The sequence below is a fragment of the Ascaphus truei genome, chromosome 4 (assembly GCF_040206685.1).
Source record: "Ascaphus truei isolate aAscTru1 chromosome 4, aAscTru1.hap1, whole genome shotgun sequence".
Lineage (NCBI taxonomy): Eukaryota > Metazoa > Chordata > Amphibia > Anura > Ascaphidae > Ascaphus > Ascaphus truei.
The window spans coordinates 309,134,290-309,140,987 of NC_134486.1; positions in this window are offsets into that span (position 1 = coordinate 309,134,290).

Below are 6,698 nucleotides of genomic sequence, written 5' to 3' on the forward strand. Positions count from 1 at the left end.
AATGCAACATACAAATGACACAGTATATAGTTAAATACTTACAGTATCTGTTTGTCTTCTCATAAGCATGGGTCATTTAGTAAAACTCTTTGGCCAAAGCGTTATAAGCCTGAAGCCACGCCAAGGCATGACCTCTCTGCAGGTCCTATTACTAACTGTGAAACTTCTCATTTACCTCTGTAATAGAGGGAGAAAGGTCTTAATAGACCATTTCCCCACAGGTGCCTTTAAATACTTTATTTTAGTGGAGGGAAACAGGAATTTTAAATTGTGTTAATATAGTATCATTTTGGCTCATATAGGAATATCTGCCAAAGGCAAGACTTTGAAATCTATTAGATCACATTAGGATTTATTTACTAAAGTCTCTGAGCTGAAAAAGTGGAGCAAAACACATGTAAAAACAGCACAATATTTATACAAGGAAAGGAATCCTACTGAAAGCAGTTGGGTTTCCCCTTTGTTAAATTAGGTGCTGTTCTCTTGTACTGTTTGAGCCCAGTTTGAAATTGGGAGACTTTAGTAAACAACACCTTGGATTTCCTTGAAATGCAGTATGGTTCACTTCCTGTTCCGTGAATGCCATTTAGATGGTCATTTATGAATGTTGCAAGGCTGCAAAACCTGGGGCAAAAACCTACACTAAATTTACCAAGAAAAAAAATATTCCAATAGGTTTTTCTTGCATGATAAATCTGGTGTAGTGTTTTTGCACCAGTTTTGTCCTGGTACATGACCCCTAGTATTCTGTTCCGAAACCAGATTACTTTGCCTGACACTCCATTAGGACAAAGGTCGTAGTTATTAAATACTCAAAATAACAGCACAGCACACAGAAACAATTCCCCTGCTTTCCATGTTTTATATTCTTGGCTACTATGGTGGGTTTTTATTGTTTGGCATCATTAATGCTACAGTAAATAGTCAATAAGGAGCATGGCTACACATTAAGAAAAATTAACAATTTAGTTGACTCAACACATACACTGGCGACACACTTTATTCGAGCTCGGCTAGTCCCACGAATTCGGGTATACCCGGGTGTATTGAGGTTTGTGACTGTTTTCTGCCCGAGTGCATTGAGTTATTTTCCGGCAGGGATTGAAGCATTTTATTCCCGTTGGCTGCAATACTGCACAGTACATATATATATACTGCATTACAATTCATGAATTTATGCCATCTGGTAGACACGCGAAGCATTGCAGCCTATTAAATCCTAATCATTATCATTTAACAGATCAGCCGCCCATCAGCCAGGCATGAACCCAGGCTGGGAAGGCAAATGCAACGGGGCTTGTCAGAGGTGAGGAGCGGCGCATTCCAGGTATCTGCCAGGTACATACCGGGTATTTGCTCGAATAAAGTGTGTCGGTGCAGTATATTTTTTGTTAAAGCTCACAATAAACATGATACAATTACATCTATTTATATTCTAAAAAGATCTGTACTGTGTGGTGTTCTGCCTACAACTAATTACCTCTAAAAGCTTTAGTATTTAAGTTACAGCGGTGAACTATTATAGTAGTATATATTATTGTATAGTAATTCAATTGGGTACCATTCTTATCTTCATCTTATTCATGTGCCCAACCCTAAATTAAATGGTGTATTTGCTTACCTGCCAATTGAGAATATGTTTTCACTTTTAAAATGCAGTCTCCAAATATAACTACAATAGCTAGCCAGTAATAGTTGCAAAAGATCATTAGAATGCACTATGAGACATTGTTAAGCAGGGCCACCAACAGGGGGGGTCTGGCGGGGCTGTTGTCCCGGGCCCGCAGGCTGGGAGGCCCGGCCTGGCCAAAAGTCGGGGGAAATTTGCAGTGCCGGACGGCCGGGGCCCCCCCAGCCAGTGGACCCCGCAGACACCGGGCATGGCCTGACCCAAGATAAGTCTGTATTTTTATATGTAGTGGGGGGCTTGCAGGTATTTTTATATGTATTGAGGGGCTTGGGGGAATTTGTATATGATTGGGGGGCTTGGAGGAATTTGTATATGTATTGGGGGGCTTGGGGGTATTTTGATATGTATTGAGGGGCTTGGGGGTATTTGTATATGTATGGAGGGGCTTGGGGTATTTTTATATGTATTGGGGAGTTTGGAGGTATTTTTATATGTATCGAGTGGCTTGAGGGTATTTTTATATGTATTGGGGGGCTTGGGGGTATTTGTATATGCATTAAGGGGACTGGGGGTATTTTTATATGTATTGAGGGGGTTGGGGTATTTTTATATGTATTGAGGGGCCTGGGAGTATTTTTATATGTATTGGGGGGTTTGGGGGTATTATTTATATGTATTGGGGGGCTTGAGGGTATTTTTATATGTATTGGGGGGCTTGGAGGTATTTTTATATGTATCGAGTGGCTTGAGGGTATTTTTATATGTATTGGGGGGCTTGGGGGTATTTGTATATGCATTAAGGGGACTGGGGGTATTTTTATATGTATTGAGGGGGTTGGGGTATTTTTATATGTATTGAGGGGCCTGGGAGTATTTTTATATGTATTGGGGGGTTTGGGGGTATTATTGATATGTATTGGGGGGCTTGAGGGTATTTTTATATGTATTGGGGGGCTTGGGGGTATTTTTATATGTATTAAGGGGTCTGGGGGAATTTTTATATGTATTAGGGGCTTGGGAGTATTTTTATATACAAACAAAAGACAGGGGTGCCCAATGCTACATCCAATTGACAAAACATAAAGTAATAAGTATAAAATGTAAGTACTTCAATAATAATAATATTTACTTGGTTATTTAGTTAAACCCTTTGGCCAAAGCTTCATAAGCCTGCATACCAACATCAAGGTATAACCAAAATTAATGCAGGTCCTAACACTAAACTGTGAACCTTTCCATTTACTTTTGTATGAGGGGAAACAACCACAGTGAGTCCTGTCCATTCAGCAAAATGCTAGAACCTCCCAAGTTAAAAAGGTGGGGAGGGGTGAGCTCTGGGAGGAGGGGCAAACTTACCTCCAAACAACTGTTGCCAGTCAGGAACTAAATTAACACACACATTCCCAGCACGCTCTAACTCCAACACCCACCACATTATATACATATATATATATTATATAAAGACTCTGGCGGTATTTCCGCGCAAATCCTGAGAGACTTTACTTTTGGGTGCCTGGTTTATGCCTGCCAGTTGGTGAAGGACCACGCTGCTGACCCAGCTGTGTTATTACCAACAAACACGAGCCCTACACGAGTGTCTATATACTGCCTGTCGGAAGGCGAAGGACCCCGCTGGTATCCTGGGCCGTGCTTATACAATCAAGCACGAGCTCCACACTGTGTGGGAGATACCATCTTCTGAATGAGGTCGCAGTGAGTTGGGTGTGCCCCCTTATTCCATCACCGGCTGGTGAATTCAGTCTCCTAAAGAAACCTTTATGTGAATGTTGTTTTTATATATTTTGTAAGTGTGCATTGTCTTCCACTTCTATTTTATTAAATTTATTATCTTCTCTATCATGAAGATAATGCACTAGGGGGTGCACTTTTTCTTTTTTTTTAATCTCATTTCAGTCTATGGAAGTGATTCTTCCTTTTGGATTCGGCTGCCCCCCGCTAGGATTTCTGGCTAGAAGGTTCTCCTTTGTTGGAAGATTGGACTAATTATATCCTTGGACTATCAAGTTTGTATATTTGTTTCATTTTATTTAATTCAGTATTTTTATTTGTTTGAGGACGTTTTGTTTATGATATTTGCTCCGTTGTGTTTTTTTTATATATATATATATATATATATATATATATATATATATATATATATATATATATATACACATCTATATATATATATATATATATATATATATATATATATACACACATATATATATATATATATATATATATATATATATATATATATATATATATGGGAAAGGGAGAACATTGGCGCACACTGCTAACTAAACAATGAAAAATGAGCATGAATGGACTGGGGATATATTAAGAGTTCCTGGTTGCTCTGAAATAAAATGAAGAAAAGACAAAATATGGTGAAGTATGTTTTTGTAATGGTCAATGCGCAAAAGTAGATCACTACTTACAAAATAGCAGATGTAAACAAGCATATAGGATATAAAATCCTCTCCCTGTCCTGCTGCCTGGAGTGATAATCCACCTCCTCTCCACGTGGGACGCCGAGATTCTCTGTAGTGGATTTCCTCCGACTGCAGCTGCCCTCCTGAGCTTCCTGGATCCTCCTCTGATGTCGTGATACTGCACTGCTGACGTCACTCGACCGGAATAACAGCCGCAACTTGAAGATAATGTCCAGAGGCGCTCGGATATGGGGGGATTATGATAGGTGTAGATATTGGATAGGGGATGCTGAGAGTTGTCTTAAAGCCTCCACCCTACGCATTTCGTCCTGTAACTAGGACTTCATCTTCAGGGTGGAGGCTTTAAGACAACTCTCAGCATCCCCTATCCAATATCTACACCTATCATAATCCCCCCATATTTGAGCGCCCCTGGACATTATCTTCAAGTTGCGGCTGTTATTCCGGCCGAGTGACGTCAGCAGTTCAGTCTCGCGACATCAGAGGAGGAACCAGGAAGCTCAGGAGGGCAGCTGCATTCGGAGGAAATCCACTACAGAGAATCTCGGCGTCCCACGTGGAGAGGAGGCGGATTATCGCTCCAGGCAGCAGGACGGAGAGGATTTTATATCCTATATGCTTGTTTACATCTGCTACTTTGTAAGTAGTGATCTACTTTTGCGCATTGACCATTACAAAAACATACTTCACCATATTTTGTCTATTCTTCCTTTTATTTCAGAGTAACCAGGAACTCTTAATATATCCCCAGTCCCTCCGGCAACTCAGATGAACAGCCTGTGGTTCCTGGCAGGTTGTGTTGAGTATTGCATGCGGCTCAGGGTAAGTCTTCCCCTTTCTGGCAAAAGACGTATGAGCTAGTCCACCACCGTAGTTCCGTGAAACCACGTGGCCTACGTGTTTCTTCCGGTAACGGATTTCATCGTGACACACCGGCAGCAGTGAGGTCTGACATAACGGAGCAAGCGGTCGGCGAGCAGGCTACATGTTGGAGCATGGGTTTACCCACACAATGCTTATATTGCATTGACAAATTGTGAATGTGCATTTGTCTTGTCATTTTTTATTAAAATTTTGTATTTGGATTTTACACATGGATCGGGCGCTTCTTCTCTTTTTTTCTCTACTAGAATTCGCTGGGAGGTTGTTGACCCCAAAGAAGAAGCTGCCCGGACGTTTTAATTTCCTGACAAAGAATATCCATCATCAAGTGAAGGAACACAATTTTATATTTTTCTATATATATAATTTTTTCATATAGTCTTGGTTTTTATAGATTTTTATACATTTTTGTGTTTTTTCATCATTTTTTATGTTTTTTTTATATATTTTTCTTTATTTTTTTCACACTTTCACACTCACCATCCATATTTAACTACCATCCGAGTTCACATTATGGGCCTCATTCAGAGAGGGTTGATAAAAATTATCACCAGGGCATTTAAAATTATGTTTTTTTGGGTGTTGCTATCACGGTATTCAGAAAGCCTTCATTTGCTGTCATAGCAAAATTCACAAAACGGGTGATAAGCCGGTGATCTGATGAACGACCCTCTGAAAAGGCCTTACCCGGTGAGTTGTATCTGCTGCAGAGAAAGCTGCTCTGAGAGAGCTGTCTCTCCCTGTGCAAATATCTCCCGAAATGTATGTGTATAAATTTTAATTTTGTTAATAGTTTAGATGAGCAGGGGGTCTACTGAGCTGAACCGCATTGGTTTCAGCCTCAGGAACCCCCTACTTCCCGAGATACAGGCCCCGTTATGGGGTGCCGGTATCTCCTATGCATTTTATTCGCATGGTCACGTGACACGGACATTTAAATGCATAGGAGATACTGGTCCCCCATAACGGGACCTGTATCTCGGGAAGAAGGGGGTCCCTGAGGCTATCCGTTATGGTAATTAAGTTTACTGTAAATGCATTTGTATTGCATAGGGTTCATGCCAGGGGTCTCTGGTGCTAATATTAATGGATATCAGCTCCAGAGATTCCCGGTGTCAATCCTATGCCGCTTCTCTGCAGATTTCCAACACCTTTACGCCAACTTTTTCTGGCGTGAGGATTTTGTGATAAAATCACCATTCTAGAGCGGTGATAGGCGTTCATAGCCAGATCACTGCTACTAGAATTGCACGAGTTTATGAACATGCCGAAAAGTAGTGATAAGTGGCTTATCACCGCTGCCTCTGTGATTTTTTTTATGACCAATTTTTTTTGAGCGATTCCGTCTTTTATCACCCACTTATCACCGCTTACTGAATAGCAGTTGGCATTTTGGGTGATAAGTGCTTGATAAGTGGCTTATGAATGCTTACTGAATAGGCCCCTATATATTATATATAATTACATTTGATACAGGTCATCTGTGTTAACCATTTTTGACGATCTGTGTGTTATTAAGAGTCTGCTGGGAGGCTGGTACACATACAGGCGCTGCCAAACTTTACATTATATATATATATATATTTATATATATATATAATGTGGGGGGTGTTGGAGTTAAAGCATGCTGGGAATATGTGGGGTATTTTTATATGTATTGAGGGGCTTGGGGGTATTTTTATATGTATTCAGGGAATTCTATATGTATTGGGGGGCTTGTGGGTATT